Raw genomic sequence first — 19158 nt, forward strand, 5'->3', positions numbered from 1 at the left:
GAACTGCTGTAGCACAAAGGATCATTTCCCCAACAAAAAATAGCTCTTTCTCTTTTGCCTCAGTGTCACTGTAATTCTCTTAGGCCACAAAACTTAACAACTCAAGAGCAATTTATTGGTGGTCTTTTTATAATTATGACTTAATTTTCTTTTTTGTTGATTGACTTCTTCATCTCTGTCTTCTTTTCCATTTTTCCCCATCAGCTGTTATTTACCCATGCTCAGAAAATTGAGACTTATTTTCAAAGTACTCTGTTTGCATTCATGTTCCCTGTGCTCCAACCCCCTTATATGCCATTTCTTAGATGATCTTCCCTTTTTTTAAAGTTTATTTATATATTTATTTTCCTTAAAAAATTGTTTATTATAAGGGAAGGGAAACAAAAATAATATAAAAACAGGGAGGGGGACAAAACATAAGAGACTCATAAATATGGAGAACAAACAGAGGATTACTGAAGGGGGTGTGGGAGGGGGGATGGACTAAATGGGTAAAGGGCACTAAGGAATCTACTCCTGAAATCATTGTTGCACTATATGCTAACTAATTTGGGCGTAAATTTAAAAAAAATGTTTATTCTGAGAAAGAGAGAGAGAGTGAGTGGGGGAAAGGCAGAGAGGGAGGGATAAAGAGAATCCTAAGCAGCCTTTGCACTGTCAGTGCAGAGCCTGATGCGGGGCTTGAACTCACGAACTGTGTGATGCCGATCGGATGCTTAAACAACTGAGCCACTCAAGCACCCCATTAGATGAGCTTCCTAAAGCACAACTTTCAACATGTGCCTGGGTCAGGGCCCTTTTGGACCCTCCATCACATAGAAGCTGAAGTCCAAATCTCTTTAAAGCTTCTACATTTGACTTTATTCCTGAATCATTATCCAAATATATCGTAGAATACCAGATATCCTTCCTTCCCAGCTATACGTAAAAATAACTAATTCAATTTCACTTCCGAATTTTGCAGTGGAGTTACTACCTCAATATTTCCCAAACTTTAGGGATTCTGGCACCTCGTCATTATTTTTCCATTACCAATTGCCATCTGAAATATTTTTTACTTACTATTCTCTGTAAATTCACTCTCATTTTAGCTAAGATAAGTATTGTAAAAGCAAATTTCTAGCAGTATCTTAAATGGGGAAAAAACAGCATCTACTGGAATTATTGGGCAATAAGTATAAAAATAAATGTTATTCTAATAGCTAAATTACTACTAAATACCTTTTGCCTGCGAAAATCATTGAGCTTGCTACTTACTTTATAGTTCTTTTTTTTTTTTTAATGTTTATTTATTTTTGAGACAGAGAGAAACAGAGCATGAACGGGGGAGGGTCAGAGAGAGGGAGACACAGAATCTGAAACAGGCTCCAGGCTCTGAGCAGCCAGCACAGAACCTGACGCGGGGCTTGAACTCACGGACCACAAGATCATGACCTGAGCCGAAGTCAGATGCTTAACGGACTGAGCCACCCAGGCGCTCCAGTTTATAGTTCTTATAAAGGAGAATGGAAAACAAGTGTTGAAAGAATTTTAAAGTCATATTAACAACAATAAAATTTTGTCCGTAAAAAAAATGGAAAGAAATTTTTAAAATACACTAACTTTCTCATAGCATTACCAATGTTATTAATTGTCCAGTCTATCTATTGTCCCAAATAATTTCATCCGTGCAAAGTTGGGAAATACTGCTCTAGATGAGATAGTTTCTTCATGTTTTTCTGCAGATTTCAGCTCCGCACATCCTTCCAGACCTGGCCAGACCTTCCGCACTTCCCACAGTGTTCTCTCCATATTCAGTAAAGGATGGCCTCCCCTTTCTCGGCTAATCTCTGTACACATCTGTTCACTCCATTTTGCTATTGACTGACTTACATAAAAGTTTTGAAGTTTATTTTTTTCTAATCTCTAATGATTACAGTTCAAGCAAAGATTTACGGAGTTCTTTTTAATCTCCCGATACTAAGCATCACACCTTCTAAGGAGGGGGAATTAATGAACAGTGATGGCATGAATGGCATGCATGATTAATGGATTAATACATTTCTCTTCTAATAGGTCAGGATTCCCTCAGGACTATGCATCAGTCACTCTTTAACTACAGGCCTTGCCCGGGGGAGAACATTGCAGGATTGATAGAAGTAGTTGTTAAATAAATAAATGACACTTCCTAGAGAAAGTAGGCCATAGATGGCATTGAAGGGCAAAAACAATGTGGCTCTTTTAGGTGGTATTTATCAAGTGCTTCTGCAGCTTTTCTTCTCCTATAAGTTTATTCTGGTACTATGCTGGGCTTGCTGACATAGCTCCTGAGAGGATTTAAATTCATGTGGTATATCACATGCAAAACTTCACACACTTGTCACAAACACTTGTAGCTCTCACTTTCAGTTATCACCAAATACCACAGGGAACAGTCTTAATAGACAGCGTGTATACATATGGTCTTTCAAGAAAAGATTTCCAAAAGTTCAAAAGTGACAAACTTTCAAGTTTCAAATCAATATAATTCCAAATTATCTTTTGTCCTCCAAATTAGCCAATACGTTTTAAGATAAGGTGGCATTTAACAGATCCTGCCTTGAGACACATAAAAATAATCTGTTTATAAATTAACTACATGGGGGGCACCTGGGTGGCACAGTCGGTTGAGCGTCTGACTTCGGCTCAGGTCATGATCTCACAGTTCATGAGTTCGAGCCCCACGTCAGGCTCTGTGCTGACACCTCAGAGCCTGGAGCCTGCTTCGGATTCTGTGTCTCCCTCTCTCTCTGCCCCTCCCCTGCTCATGCTCTGTCTCTCTCTGTCTCTCAAAGATGAATAAACGTTAAAAAAAATTAAAAATAAAAATAAATAAATTAACTACATGGAAGATGAGAAAACCTAATTAAATAATGCATTTGAGTTGTAACTAATAATTGTTGACTTCATAATTCCTAAATTCTGCACAATACCCATAAAGTCATATTTAACATCACTATTACAAATTGGAGATAATCACATAAAGTTAAGGAGAGGATTACCAGATACTAACATAGGTGATCCAATATCAAACGTGAAATTAGACCCTATAAAAATGGACTTAGACATTTTTTTAAGAATGAAGGACACATTAATAAATTGAAGGCACCAGAATTTTTACTATATGCTTTTTGATCTATTTTTTAAAATTCTGCTGAAAAACACGTAACATAAAATTTACCAACTTGACCATTTGTGAGTGTACAGTCAAGTGGTATTAAGTATATTTACATTGTATACAACCAATCATCAGAACATTTTCAAATTGCAAAACTGAAACTCTGTACACATTAAATATTTCCTATTTTCCCCTCCCCAACCCCCTGGCAACCACCATTCTACTTTCTGTTTCTATGAATTTGCCTACTCTCAATACCTCAATACAAGTGGAATCATACAGTATTTTTTTTCTTTAATCTGTTTTTGGGGCTTAGTTGAAACTTAATTTAAAAAAGCCAAGCTTATTGTCCCTCAGTTATTGTCAAATTATCTATTTAGTACAGCACATTATGCTAATTTCACCCTATTAACCCAATGAGGTGGATTTCATATTGACTCTACAAATGAGGAAACTGAGGCTTGACAATGTGAAGCATCTTACCAAAGGTTACACATCTAAAAAGCAGTGGGCCACCAAATCCAACTTTATCTGACTTCAATGCCCACAGTCTTTAATACACCTGTCTGTCTTTCGAAATACTTACAATTTTAGAGCATTTCAACCATCTGAAATATCTGAAGCAAGCCAAAGTGGTGTGTGTGTGTGTTTCTAATTTGACTTTGAATGTTGCATATCTTCTTCCCCTCTTTTTATAAATTATTTTACTCAAAATCATTTCTCAAGGCATTGCTCTATTCTGTCTCAAAGTTTATTCTAAACCCTGTCCCACACAATCACAGAATATCAAGTACCTTCCCTTTTTAAAAAAACAACACTTACAGTTGTGGAAATGAACCCCAGCTTCTTCATTTCAGGAACATTATTTTAGTGAATGGAAGTCACCCTTCCAAAACCAAGGACTCTCTTCAAACGTGTCTCCCTCTGTGTATGGTGCCTGACCTGCTGCTTATGGAGCCACCTGGGACTGGAAGTCCTCCCACTGTGACTCCAAGGTTGTCCAACCAGAAACCCCAAAAGGCAAAAGAACTACAATACCCACAATTCAGACCTCTCACCTGAAACTGGGAGAAGAGAGTGGATGGCTACAGTTTCACCCTAGGAAAAAGGGGTATGTAAATGGAAAAGCAAAGCAGTAAAGTAAAGCATTAAAAATTCAGATCAGGTGGGTATATGTAAGAATAATTTATAAATATTGACTTATTTATATAAAAGGAAACAAAAGTGGTTGATGCTTGCCAGGTAAGAAGAAAGCTCCCTCGGTGTAGGCAAGGACTAAGAGCTGCTCATGCAAACAAATCCTCGTGCAGGGGTGGAACCTGCCCCACCAGATTCTCTTTGAGTGAGTCAGAGGTAAGGATGCCTCACTGCCTCGTAGAGCAGGTGAAGAGAACTTCCCTGGGGAGGCCTGACAAGCCTCTCCTACATCAGCCCTGTGATTGCCACTCAGAGATGTTACAGCCACAGTGGAGATCTTTCACCTTTGCATCTTACAAAAAATCCCCTGGATTTTTTTTTAATGTGAACAAAATGAAACCCTTTTTGATATTTCCTTCCGTTTTCTAATTTTGTGTTTTCCTTCTGTGTGTTTCCACATTATTTCCGGTTGCTCAAGAACACGAAAACTGAAGGGAAAAAAAGAAAAATAAATGTTTAAACTTGGGTAAAATGAAAGGTGCAATAATGGTTTCATTTTTTTTTTCAACATTGGGAAGAGAGAATGTTAAAGAGAAACACACAAAAGCTGAGAAATGTGTTTCCTCCAATTGCTCATACAGCATCTTTTTCTAGCCTTTCATTTCCTACCAGGCAAAATCCAGAAAATGGATATAGACAAGCCCTGGAGTGGTCTGGGCCCCCAAACATAATGGGAAGCAGGTGGCTGAATGGTGACAAAAGAGAAATTTCTTTTCCCTTTTCTGCATTTCCTCTCTACCCTTTCTATGTGCTACCTGCCTAGGGAACACTGGGGCTCCACGTGCCCAAGCCACTTCACTCACACAGAGTTCTGTTGAACTTTCCCCTCGGGTGGCCCCACAATCCAAACTGAGATGTTCTCCCTTCCTTTGTCACAGGTCCTTCAATCTCCTGACTAGAACCTAACTTTCCTTTGTGTCATTTATGTTCCTTCCAGAACAAATGGCTCTCCTATTTCCCCAAACCCTATATATTTTGTTTACCGTGCTGTGTTTTTCTCCCTAAAATATGCTTTGCCCACCTTTAAATGTTCAGTTCTTTCCTTTCTTTCTCTCCTTCCTAATAAATTACATACTATTCTATCTAGTCTTGTCATAACACGTTTTATACCTCGTTTCATTGTTTTGTGTGTGTGTGTACACAGGCAGTCTTACCTTCCAATATGAAGGCAAGACCTTGTTTTATTCCTCCTTCACTAACTCAGATAAATAATCAGTGAATGAAATAATGAGATATTAACTCTAAGCTGGATGTTAATACCAATACCATTTCTATCTGTCCCAGAAAACAAACATTCACATTTAAAGAACTTTCTAAATGTCTCTATAGAGTACTGTTATCAGAGTCCCCCCCCTCAACCCTGCCCCACATGGTCTAGTCTGGTGTGGCTTCCACAATCATTATTTGCAACAAGGTAAGGTATTAAATCTATCATTTTAACTACTGACAGTTCCTGAAGTAAAGGCTTTCATGGATCAGCACTAATTGTTTCACCAGCTCTGCCCTGTCATGTCCTTGATTTTCCTAATACCTTCCCAAAGACTGGCCCTCAGCCCCATGACTGGATCTTGGAGACTGGGCCCTGCCTTCATCTATGATTTTTGATCACTAGTTCCAGAATCTCATGCTCATTTCTCCTGTAATCTAATCTCCCCACTCTGAAGAAATAGCTGTGAACTTTGGACTACTTTAAATAGCTCTTAATCACTAATCTCTCTCACCCAAGGAAGGGAAGTGTCTCAGCAGTAGTTAGTTCCTTACACCTCTGCTTATACGGGATTCTCCTGGTCCCCACACGCTACTGTGTCTTGTAGCTATCAGCCACTGTAGAGGAAGTAAACCTGCTAGAGCCTGCTGACACATAATGATATGTCTACGGACCATCAGACACAAAGGCAGGCTGGTGAAGGTGACTGTTGTCTGGAAAAGTCTTCTTTACTCTCCTCTATCACGTCATAAGGACTGTCAGTCCCTTAACCTGCCTATGAGAACATAATCTAAGCTATCTAAAGTTGGGCACAGAGTTCATCCTCAACATATACCTCAGTGTTTTTCCTTATGAAAGTCTTTTCCGGGGCACCTGGGTGGCTCAGTCGGTTGAGCATCCATCTTTTTCCTAGGTCATGATCTTGCTGTTCCCACTTTCAAGCCCCACTTTGGGCTCTGTGCTGACAGTTTAGAGCACAGAGCCTGTTTAGATTCTGTGTCTCCTTCTTTCTCTCTCTACCCGTCCCCCACTCATGCTCAGTCTCTCTCTCTCTCTCAAAAATAAGTAAACATTAATAAAACATTTTTTAATTAAAAAAAATAAAATTTAAAAAAAGAAAGAAAGAAAGAGAGTCTTTTCTGACCTCTTCACCCTTTATTTTTCTCCTTACATCTTTCTTGTACTGATTTACACAGATGTCTGCCTGGGTTAATATTTTGCCCATGCTAATCCAATACATTTTCATCTACTCATGAAATCATCATCACTTGCAACCATGATATTTATTGTACCTAAAAAATAAGTAGAATGTGGACAAATGTTATTTCCTGACTGATAGAAAATGGAAAGCCAACCCCATTGATCCCAGTGTGTGGTGAAAAAGCAAAACAAAGGCTTGAATGGAACTCTAAGGGAAGCTTCAATAGAAACATATTGGTAGGTACTGCTTTGCCCAAGTTGGGAGAGCTAAGCAGGTACTAACTATACCTATATACTTTTTTGTTTTTATAATTTTTTTAATGTTCATTTATTTCTGAGAGAGAAAGACAGAGTGTGAGCGGGGGAGGGGTAGAGAGAGAGGGAGACACAGAATCAGAAGCAGACTCCAGGCTCCACGCTGTCAGCCCAGAGCCTGATGCAGAACTAGAACTCATGAACTGCGAGATCATGACCTGAGCCGAGGTCAGGTGCTTAAGTGAGCCACCCAGGTGCCCCTACCTATGTCCTTAAATGTGGAAATGTGAAGGTACCAAGAGGCCAGGTGGACATGCAGAAGCCAGGGGCTAGGCAAAGAGGCTACACCATGCCTTTACAACTCTAGAAAAATGGTAAGAATCATCCACTGATGGATGCCATGCTTGTACAATGTTCTCAAAAGGCCCATTGGTCAAGCACCAGAATCAAACCAGACTCCACAGCAGCAGACAAGACCCAGTAGCATCACATGGGCTCCAGCCCCCCCTTCTTTTCACCATACCAGAATGTTATGTCTATCCTCCTACCATACACTCAGGTACCATTTTGGAAAGAAAACGAGACTAAGGAAAATGAGCAATTGAAAATTAAAAGGAGTCACCCAAAAGAATATTTAAGCTGAAGATTGTGATGTCCTAAACTGTGAATTTAAAATATGCTTCACCCCATCCACAATCTAATGGTGACAATCGACATGGAAGCTGAAGTGCCAGTTATTCATTGACCCAGCCATCCTGACAGATAAGAGCAAAGCACTTAGAATACCTAATCAGACACAGCCATCTGGGAGCTGGGATTAGGAATTGGCGACAAAAAGAATCAGGAACAGGGAAGAATCCACTCTCTTGGTGAACAGGGGCAGCAGTGTAAACACTGTCCCACTCTGAATGTGGCTGTAATGGCCATGGAAAGCAGGGTCCAGAACTCTTCATGTTGATCATACAAACTGTGATTTCTAGGGTTAGCAGAAACAATGAATGTATCCAGTGGCATTGTTTTGGCTGCTGCTCTGGCTTCACAAGCTGTGTGTCTGATTCTCCAGCCTTCCTAGAAACTATGGGGTGGGTGTGTTACTTTTCAATTTATATCAGCCAAACTCATTTGCTATTGCTTGGAGGCAAAAACTCTGATACATACACCTAACACAGCTCTTACTTTAATGACACAGACAGTACCTCTGCCTACTCTACTATTATTAAACTCCATTAGATCAAGGACTGGATCTAATTTAATTTCTAAATACCAAAAATTCCACAGTGCCTGGTCATGGTACACATTTGTTGACCTATATTAAACTGACCAGTAAAATAAGGAAGCCTTGCTTAAAGTTCCTTCTAACTTTATAATTCTCTGACTACATGGAAGCTGTCAGTAGCTTATTAATGCAGAGCTAATTTTTTTTTTTCTTCAGCTGATTTGGAATTTAGACTTTATCCCCTCTCTGTGTCTAGTAAGAGAGCATAGCTAGTGATTTCCTGCATCCAGAGGGGGAAATCAAACACAAACAGTGGTTTGAATATGCCCAGGGTGTTACTTAATAATCAAAAGGGGATTTTCTTGGTATCCTTCAATGACCTATGTTAAATGTCACTCATGTTTGGTCTCAGTAGGACAAATATACAAGAAAAAAGTGATAGGAAACAGCCATATTCCCCACATGCTTAGATTTTTCCCAGTATGAGGTTATCTTGGAGAGAAAGGCCACATTTAAAGCTTAGAAGAAAGTTCCCCCTGGAGTTTTTTCTCTGTCGTCTTTCAGTATGTACTAACTCTCAGACCCCTGGGCAGCCTGTGACATCCGTTTTCTGGGTCACTTTGTCCCTGAGTCATGATCACACTGTAACTTTCCAAAAATAGTTAATAACTGTGCCTTTACCAGTTAATTTCAGTGAATAGCTCAATCATAGTGAAATGTTACAGCCAAAGTTAATTTAGGTCAGATTGATCTTATTTCCCTAGATTAAGTGAGCCAAATGGTCCTTACAATTTCATATTTTCCTTCATTACATCTTTCTGGCTTCTTATTGAACCATAAGATGAATCATCCATAAATTGACCCCCACCAAGCTGTAGACGTTTAGAAGTTGAGAAGTTCATCACTGTTTTCTTTTGTTCACTGCTTTCAGGATAACACACAAGAAAAACATGTGCCAACTGTTCGCATGATCATAAGATGTTTCCATGCTGCCCTTTTGCTACTAATCAACAACAGAAAACCCTCTGTACAGTTTTTTTCTGGAATGTCTTTGGATTACTTGCCTCCTAACCATAATCTAAAGAGTTGTTTTTGCTGACTCCTCTATATTTTTATTGGCACAATTGCCACTTTTATACCATAATCACTTTTTGTTAAAATCTTCAACAGTTTTTCCATCGACTTCCCTCAAACTTACATGATTTTCCAGAAATTCTCCAAAGTATATATGTGTATATTTGTCACTAAATCCTAAGAATAATGTAGAATTTTGATTAAAAGAGTGATTTTTTGCATTTACTTAATAGGTAACTTTGTGTGTGTGTGTGTGTGTGTGTGTGTGTGTGTGTGCGTGCGCGCACGCGCGCGCGCGCACGTACTTTGGGGGAAAAAGAATTTACTCTGACTTCCTGGTATACCAGATGGTAAGTTATTTGAGAGTCAAATATCAACTTTTAATTTTATTCTATAAACCTACAATCTAGAAGCCAAGACAAGGGGATGGCAAATATTCCTATCTCATCTGTTAATATGGTTTATATAATATGCTTCACTATATATATGTTCTTGAATATTTCTTTTTTTTAAATTTTTTTTACACTTTATTTATTTTTGAGAGACAGAGAGAGACAGAGCGTCAGCAGGGGAGGGGCAAAGAGAGAGGGAGACACAGAATCAGAGGCAGGCTCCAGGCTCCGAGCAGTCAGCACAGAGCCTGATGCGGGGCTTGAACCCATGAACTGTGAGATCATGACCTGAGCTGAAGTCGGATGCGCAACCGACTGAGCCACCCAGGCACCCCTGTTCTTGAATATTTTTAAATTTTACATAAAGACACAAAACATTTTTTTAATTTTTCTTTTAATGTTTATTTTTTTTGAAGGAGAGAGAGACAGAGCATGAGTGGGAGAGGGGCAGAGAGAGATGGAGACACAGAGTACCAAGCAGGCTCTAGGCTCTGAGCTGTCAGCACAGAGCCCAATGCGGGGCTTGAACCCATGAACCATGAGATCATGACTTGAGCCAAAGTAGGAGGCTTAACTGACTGAGCCACCCAGGCACCCCAACACAAGACATTTTTTAATGTTAAGATCTATCCACATACCACTATGTGCTATGGACACCATCATTGGCATTTTTCAGGAATAGTTTATTTTTTCTCTCAATTTGAAGCTCTGTAATAAAGTAGCAGTATATTTCATACAATGGGAATACTGCCTCTTATCTTGCATGTTCCTAATAAGTATTGAACCACAGTCTCTATTCTCTAACTTGGGGTTAAGAGATTGAAATCCATAGAGACACAGGTTTATACAAGGTACAAAAATTCAGTGTTCTCTCACATAGAAAACAAGGAATGTCTTAAGTCACTTATCCACTATCCTATAAGGATTCCCATCTGGGATGTCAGAACCTATATGATGTTGGCTGCTTATATTTTCACACATTTGGCTGGTGCCAACAAGGGCATTTGAGTGTGTTTGTTTTTCATTGCAACCATAACAAATCACCACGGATTTAGTGGTTTAAACACAAATTAATTATCTTACAGTTCTGGGGGTCAGGAGGCTGACATGAATCTCACTAGGCTAAAACCAAGGTGGGAGTAAGAGTACATTCTTTTCTAGAAACCCTGGAGGAGAATCCATTTCCTTGCCTGTTTCAACTTCCAGAGGCCATCCACACTCCTTAGCTTAGATTCCCTTCCTCCAACTCTAAAGCCAGTAACACCAGGTTGAGTCCTCACAAGTGACAACTTTCTAATCTTGGCATCCCCTTTATCTCTGTTTCTGTCTCTCTGCCACTCTTGGTGTCTCTGTCTGTCTGCCTTTCTCTGTCACTATCTGACTCTATCTCTGTTTCTCTGTCTCACTCTCTCTCAGAAGCTGGGAAAGCAACTCTGCAAAGGACTCCATGATTATAGTGAGATCACCTGAGAAGCCCAGGATATCCAACCCCCCATCGTGAAGTATGAGCCTTAATCACATCTGCTAAGTTATTCCTGCCATGTCAGGTAACATATTCATAGGTCCCAGGAATTAGGGTGTGGACATCTTGGAGGGGCCATTACTCTGGCTATAATGCCAGTATACCACCTTGGGAAATACTCTATATGGTATTTTCGGATTAGAGCTGGACCCTGTACAGACTTCCCACTGATGTTGAAAGAAAATAGTTTTATTTGCACACAGAACCAATTTTAGAAGAAGATATATAATTGAAGAGGCATAAAGAAAGGCCTTGAGCCACCCCTCACCCAAACATCACCTGCTTCTCAGCAGTCACCCATTATCTAATTTTGAGAGACCTATGATTCAGTTCTAAAAGTGATTTGCTCTCAAGAACAATTAAATTCAATTAATTAAATAAGACCATATTAAAATGGAAATATACCTTAGAGGGATTGCCACCACAAAGATTCATTAGCCAACATTTTGTAAGGGATGGTTTATGAAATGGACAGAGTGCAAGAGGAATAAAGGCAGATTTAAATTAAAAAGTAGGAGTTAGCCTGTATCAGAGATACCATACAAAGTGCCTCTCCCACCCATGTAGAAAGGGAGTGTCTCTCCTGTCTCATGAAAGAATCTAGCCACAGATATACTTTTTCATGCCTTTTAACAGATGTCTCTACTGCTCTGACCGACCATCGATGACTGATTATACATGACTGGATTGAAAATTGATGTCCAAACAAAGTTGTCCATATGCAAGCTAAGCCACATTTTTTCACACCCTATGTTTGACCTGTCTGTGGTTTATGAATCAATTTGTCAACATTTTTAAGTGAAATACAGTATATGGAAATGAAATAGAATAAAATTGATCAGATAAATGGCATGGAATGAATAGAAGACACTAGAAAAGAATAGATGTGAGTACCTTGAACTAAAAATGGTGAGTGTTACTTCATTAAGTGTTCATTTCAGTGTGTGTGAGTGTGTGTCTGTGTGCATGTGTTTGAGTGTTTGAATATTGGATCAAATGTAAATTGTTTTGCTTCCTGTGGGCAAATTTGAAAACTACCTAGCTAAATGGTGGTCTTATGAGGTACTCTGGCATGAGAGCTATGCCCAATTACACACACACACACACACACACACACACACACACATATGATTGCAACTAACTAACCAATTAAATCATCTCTCTTATGGAATGCAAATGAAAAACTTCAACTAGAGCTTCGGGCTCTGGAGTGTTGCAAGACCAAGATAAACACCTTGACAAGACGGAAAATAGAAACCACAAACCAGTCAAAAGCTTGAGTAATATGCAGAGACTGTGGGAGTAGAAAGCAGCAGGGTGGAGGGGTGGTGATTGACAGTGACAGAAAGAAAGAAGCAGAGTAAAGTAGAGGTTAGTCACAGGAATGGCAGAATCACAGACTGCAAGTTATGAGATATACCCATTTATAAGGGCAAGGCAAGGTGAGCCGTTCGTCATTCCCACATTCAACAAATACTAACTGAGTGTCTACTATGTGCCAGGGACTGTTCTAAGAGCTGAGAATACTGCAGAGAAGAAAACAGACAGAAATCGATGTCTTCATAGTGTCTATATTCTAGTGGTTGTATACTGAGTTGTGCCCCAAATTACATTTAATCATACAAATGTCACAGTGACTTCCTGTGTTCCTTCATGGTTCTCTATCCTTTCAACACACCTTCAGTGTTGTATTTCTTGCAACATGAAAGAGCCTAGTTAATGAAAGAGTCAAATAAGAAATTGATTACTTAGAGTTTTGCCCAGGGCTAATTCTAAATATACCAAAGTCTCACAATGGAGAGGATGAGCTAAGAATTTGCCTTTTCTTGCAGATGGCATCAAGAACAAAACAGAAGAATGAAATTAACTAAATAAAATAAAGTTTCCATCACTGTTTCTTTTTCACTCATTTTCATTGGTTATTTATTTATTATATTACAAAAATATTCAGTGTCAATTATCTCTTATTTTCTCTTGCATTTTCTTTCATATTCTACCTCTTTTCTCTCATTAGAATCCTTTCTCACTCACACACCTCTTAAGTCTCCCCCATTTTACAAAAACAGCAAACTTTGTTGCCAAGCAACTGTGATAATCTTTGCATCTCATCATTGATAAGCTGTAGACAGAAACTCTATATACTTGCTGTCAGTTTTCTTACCTTCTTCTCAGTCCTCAACCCTTTCTAATCTGAATTTTACTACCATCAAGCTCTCCTTATGGACATTTTCCCTAAAATCAATTGTCTTTTTTCAGTCTTCATCTTTCTTGATCTCTCAGCAGATTTTAACACGTATAAAAAAAACCCCAAAACCTTAGGTTCATCATAACCAAAGTTTCTCTCTTGCTCAGGTAAGCTTCAGATTTATTGTTCAGGGAAACTTCATGAGGGCAGGGTCCATTTTTGTGTTTCTTCGCCATTAATTTCCCAGGTAGCATTGGTGTGTGGGATACAGCAGGTGTTTGCTGACCATAGTTTGAATGTATGACTGAATGGTGAATTTATATTCCTTTTGTATACTAGATTTTAGAGGAAACAAGATTTATATCTTTCTTTAAAATTGTCCCCCAAAGTAGAGAGGAAGTGAGGTCTTTATTAGGAGGGAAATTTATAAAGAAATACTTTTTTTCTTGGACTAGATGAGGTTTTTGCTAAAATGAACTTGTTTATGAGATTATTAGTGATAAAAGAGGCACAGTTGCTCATCTTTTCCAAATTACATGTCATGGACATTCCCCTAACATGATACTTAGGGTAGAGAGTAGACACATTTCCAGATGCCCACTGCTGAAAGAAAATAATTAACTGGAACACTGTTACAGTGGTTTCCCCCCATTTCCATTTGAAAAGAAATTTATGAATTTCCAAAGGCAGAGTTCAAAGTCATGGATGCCATTTTAAGTAAATACAGGCCTGCATATTTCATCGTATTTCGGGGAAATGAAATTAAACAGCCCCACGCACAAGTGATTAAAGCAATGTGTCACCCTAAATTCCAAGGTGATAATTTTTGGTGTCATCCTAGGGACTGATGCTGCCAGTAAGAAGGAGATAATTTGTCTTAATTTAGACATATATTAACTCTTTTAAGTTACTAAAGTTCTTTGAGTAGAATTTTAAATGCTGTTTAACTAATAATGCTTCTTTTCACTGAAAGGGTATAATTTACATTTGAAGTTGATTAATCAATTCCTCAGTAATGGACTAAGCAACAGAAATTTTACATTTTTAAGATTCAAATCTGTGTTTAAGACCCAGGTGTCATCAATAAGGCATTTTAAAATGAACATGACTAAAATAATTTCAATATATGTAAGAAGGACAAAATATCAAATTTGAGACTAAAATCAGAGGGAGATTATTCACATTAATTACTCTGTGTAATTAAATTATTCTGAACTTCCCTTAGCACTTTATAGCATTAACTTCTTGGAGACACCTAATCAGTGAATTTTAGTGCTATTATAAAAATGTTATTTGCTTATGTTGTCTATACCTATAAAATAGATACTATCTAAATTTATAAAATAGATTGTTCCTATTCCATTCATCCTTGCAGAAAAATAATAGTTTGCCAGTTATCTAGGAAATATCCTGCCAAACATGATTTAAATGATGCCCAAGTCACTGTGGGTATTATGAAAATTATTAGAAAGATGTTAGGGTAGAGTCTAAAAAGAGATTAGTAACATTGAAAAGTTACTTAGAATTTTTCAGAATTAAGACTACCTTTACTTTTTTTTAAGTTTTTATTTTAATTCTAATTAGTTAACATACAGTGTTACATTAGTTTCAGGTGTACAATGTAGAGAAACAATTCTATCCAACACCAAAACCTACGTTTATTTTGTAAATCCATACTACATTATTTATTCGTATAACTCACAACAATGTATCAGGTAGGTACTGAAACAAATAAACTCAAAGTATTTAAGTGAGTGGTAGTGGATGAACCAAGCTGGACACTGGCTTTCTGTGCTCTTAATTCAGTGTTGTTTCCACTTTACCATGACACTTAATATAATCTTCCTGGAATCGTCAATGTTCCAACACTCTGGAAACCATAATACTGCCTATTTTCAAATAAATGTTTTTATCTAAGTGGTTAAAAGGAACCATTTAGTAAAAGGGAAAAATGATTTTCAAAAAAGTATTTGAGGATCAAAAACACTATAGGGAAATGCTTTAGGATTCCAAAGAAGAAATTAAACAGAGAAAAGTCCCTTTCATATTCACTGGTGGGTAGATGAAAGTAAAAGTTCTGAAATATGAAAGAGTTCTGGGATTCATCTGGATACATTTGCTTGTATTTCCAAAAGGTAAACCACATAATATAAAAGAATGTTTCTGGCCAGTTTAACAGCCTTAGGAGGACAGTTTGTGGTGTCACCACACAATTTCCTTTTATATCCCTGCTGCTGATATTGATTTGCCTATTGTTCTCTCTTTTGGCCACCTTTTCCAACATCATTGAGACTGTGCGAGTGCTAGAGAAATAGTAAATTTGAAGGTTATTTCCAAAGACTCTTTCCACATATAATCTCTTTGAGGTGAAGGACATGAATACAGTCATGCTAGTTTTTAACAATTAAGGACTGTAGAGAATATGACTATTGTCTCACACAAAAGTCAGAAGCATCTATGCTCACTCTATCATGGGATTTTTTTCGGGACAATGAAAATTCAGGCCTTCCCTGCCTAACAAGATGACTCATCAGTTGACAGAGTGATCCCTCTCTACATTCAGCCTCCATATTTCCTTTCCCAACTGAGCACTGACTCCACGCCTTTAAGATTGCCCCAGAAAGAAAACTTTCCTTATGTAAATCCAAATCATAAGTATCTAGTGGTTTCATTAACCTTGTATTTGCATGCCCCTAAATGTTAATAATACTTTTGTGGGCTGATCTGTGAACCCAACCACTATTTGAACATTGTTGCTTTGAGGAGCTACATTCCCATTCCAAAAAACTGACCCAGGCACATTTGATAGGGATTTTTTAAAGTATACATGGTTTAAGCCTTAGAATGCTATGAATAATAACAACAAAGTTTGAGAGTGGTTTGAGGAACTAGATAACATTTTCAGCTATTCTTCAAATGCTTGTGGAATTTTGCAATTTTGCAATAGTAGATAAAACGACTGAAAAAGAAATCCAAAAACCTGGATTCATGTCCTAGCTCTTCTACTTACTAAGCTATTTGACCTTGATCCAAAATACTTAACATGAACCACAATTTTCTCTGTTGGAAATGGGTGTAATTTCCATCCCATTAAATCTCAGGCTTGTGAGGCAGCACAGGTCAGTTGTGGGACCTTGACTTCAAAGTGATACAAATGCAGGTTTGGATTTTATCTCGACTACTTACCATAACAGTGAATTTCTCTGAGTCTCAGTTTCTTGCTTTTAGAATTTAGGAGGATTCAAAATAATATGTACTTAATAAGTTCTTGGCCAATGAATAACTGCAATGATCTTAAGAGATGTGGGAGGTGCCTGAAAACTGTAGAGTATTATCTAATTTTATCTATATTAAAAAAAATTTAATGCTTATTTTTTTAATATATGAAATTTATTGTCAAATTGGTTTCCATACAACACCCAGTGCTCATCCCAAAAGGTGCCCTCCTCAATACCCATCACCCACCCTCCCCTCCCTCCCACCCCCCTTAATGCTTATTTTTGAGAGAGAGAGAGAGAGAGAGAGAGAGCCCAAGCAGGGGAGGAGCAGAGAGAGAGGGAGACACAGAATCAAAAGCAGGCTCCTGGCTCTGCGCTGTCAGCACAGAGCCCAATGCGGGGCTCAGACTCACAAGTCTTCGAGCCATAAGATCATGACCTGAGTGAAAATTGGCAGCTTAACCGACTGAGCCACCTAGGTGACCCATCTAATTTTATCTATGTTGTTAAACATATGAATATGTACTTCCATTATGCGATTTAGATTACAGCTTGAGATCAAAATGTATACTGAACTTGATGCTTAATATCTGTCTTTCTGACTAGAATGATTGAATGCAGGACAAGGGAAGTGAGAGGTTTTATCTCTCTTGATTATGACTTTATTCCTACAACAGTGTCATCACAGAGTAGGCGCTCGATAGTACACTCACATGAACAGGGCACTCATGTGTCAGGCATCTTATCTTCATAACAACCCTGTGATCCAAGTACTATTATTAGCCACAATTTACAGGTAAGGAAACAGTGACACTAATCAATCTCACAGCCAGTAAAAGCCAGAGACAGGACTTGAACATGGTCTCGCTCCAGAGCCCGTTCTCTTAAATGTTACACTTTACCAGAGATTAATATTTGTTGAATAAATGGGTGAACCCCCATATTCTTGTACACTTGTTTGTTAATCACTAAACCATAATAACAGTAAAGATATAATGTTTGTTAAACCCATTTTGTGAAGAAGGATGGTCATTCCCTTCTGTCTTCATACAAAGTGACCCAAAAAACTTCCTTGGGGCAAAACAGAGAAAGTGGATTCATTTTGTGAGCATGCCCAAGGTCAGATCACCTAGGGCAGTGAGAGGCAAAGCAGTTGTATGCCCACTAACTCTGCAGCATTTTCTCCTTCAATTCAATCCCATTGAATACATTTATACTCCTGATAAACTGTAGGGTAAACTGTGTTCTATGGAGAGGTCTATCAGTAGTGGCTTTCTCTCACAAGGACTAGACCTCAAAGAAGCTGCTGGTCTATTGGCAGATCTAGGAAGCAAAACTCACACTTCCTAGATTGTATTCTGGCTTCTCCATTCTGTGATTCACTTGCCTTTGGATTTTTCATTTTGTCTACTCAGAAGTAAGCACTTTCTAGGCTGGATAGTATTTGCCCTCAAAGTCAGCTCATGTCATAGAAGAGCTGTGGAACAGCTGTGGAACCTTACAGAATACAAAGCTCAGCCTTAATTTCTTAATAATACTTGTTGCTTCTAATTTATACATCTCTTTTGTGCCGATATGAAATAATGCATCAAGAACTATAAATTGCTACTCAAATGGAAGGAATTTTGTTGTTCTTGCAGAGCTGGGGAGGCAAATGGCAGAGTGGTTAAAGTCGGAGTCCTGCACAGCACTGCCTGATTCCTGATCCATGTGATCTATGACTCTCTTGTGCCTTCATCTCAAAAGTGATGACAATAATACTTATATCATGTGGATTTTGCAAGGGTTAACAGAGTTAACACACGTCAAGTTCCTACAACAGTGTCTGGCATGTGATGGCGATGTCTTAATAAATGTTAGTTGTTATTGAATTACTACAGTGTGTAATTGAATTACTATAGTGACCAGGTATGGCCTAACTGCCTTCCTCCTCTCAGGAGAGCTGCTAGGATGCCCCCACATAAGCCTCCATCCTGCCTGTCCGGGAGCTAAGTGTGAAGTTGTGAAGCTCACTAAGTATTTAACCAGCCATGGAATCTGATTGCTGTCAGATCTCAGTACAGTTCTTCAGGGGAGAAATATTTTATCTCAAAAATATTGTCTGGAAGAAGCCATTTGGTGTACCTGAAGTCTGATTATAGCATCGTTTGATTTACAAAATGTACCTGTCTTAGCAGTCTTGGTGAATTCCAAATTTCTAACCTCTAAATTATATAACAAGTATTTTACCAAGCCACAATCTGAGTCATATTCATGCCCTTTTCAGTAGTAAAAATGTTTCAGTGTATTCAAGAAACACAAGTATTGTGGCTGGATTCAGAAAGACATTAGATAGATAGATAGATAGATAGATAGATATGGTAGTGGTAGGAACCCATTTTTTTTTAGTTTATTTATTTATTTTGAGAGAGAGAGCAGAGGAGGGGCAGAGAGAGAGGGGGAGAGAGACAGAGAGAGAGAGAGACAGAGAGAGAGAGAGAGACAGAGAGAGACAGAAAATCCCAAGCAGGCTCTGCACCATCAGCACAGAGCCAAATGCGGGGCTAGAACTCACAA

The sequence above is a fragment of the Panthera onca genome, chromosome A2 (genome assembly GCF_046562875.1).
Source record: "Panthera onca isolate mPanOnc1 chromosome A2, mPanOnc1 haplotype 2, whole genome shotgun sequence".
Lineage (NCBI taxonomy): Eukaryota > Metazoa > Chordata > Mammalia > Carnivora > Felidae > Panthera > Panthera onca.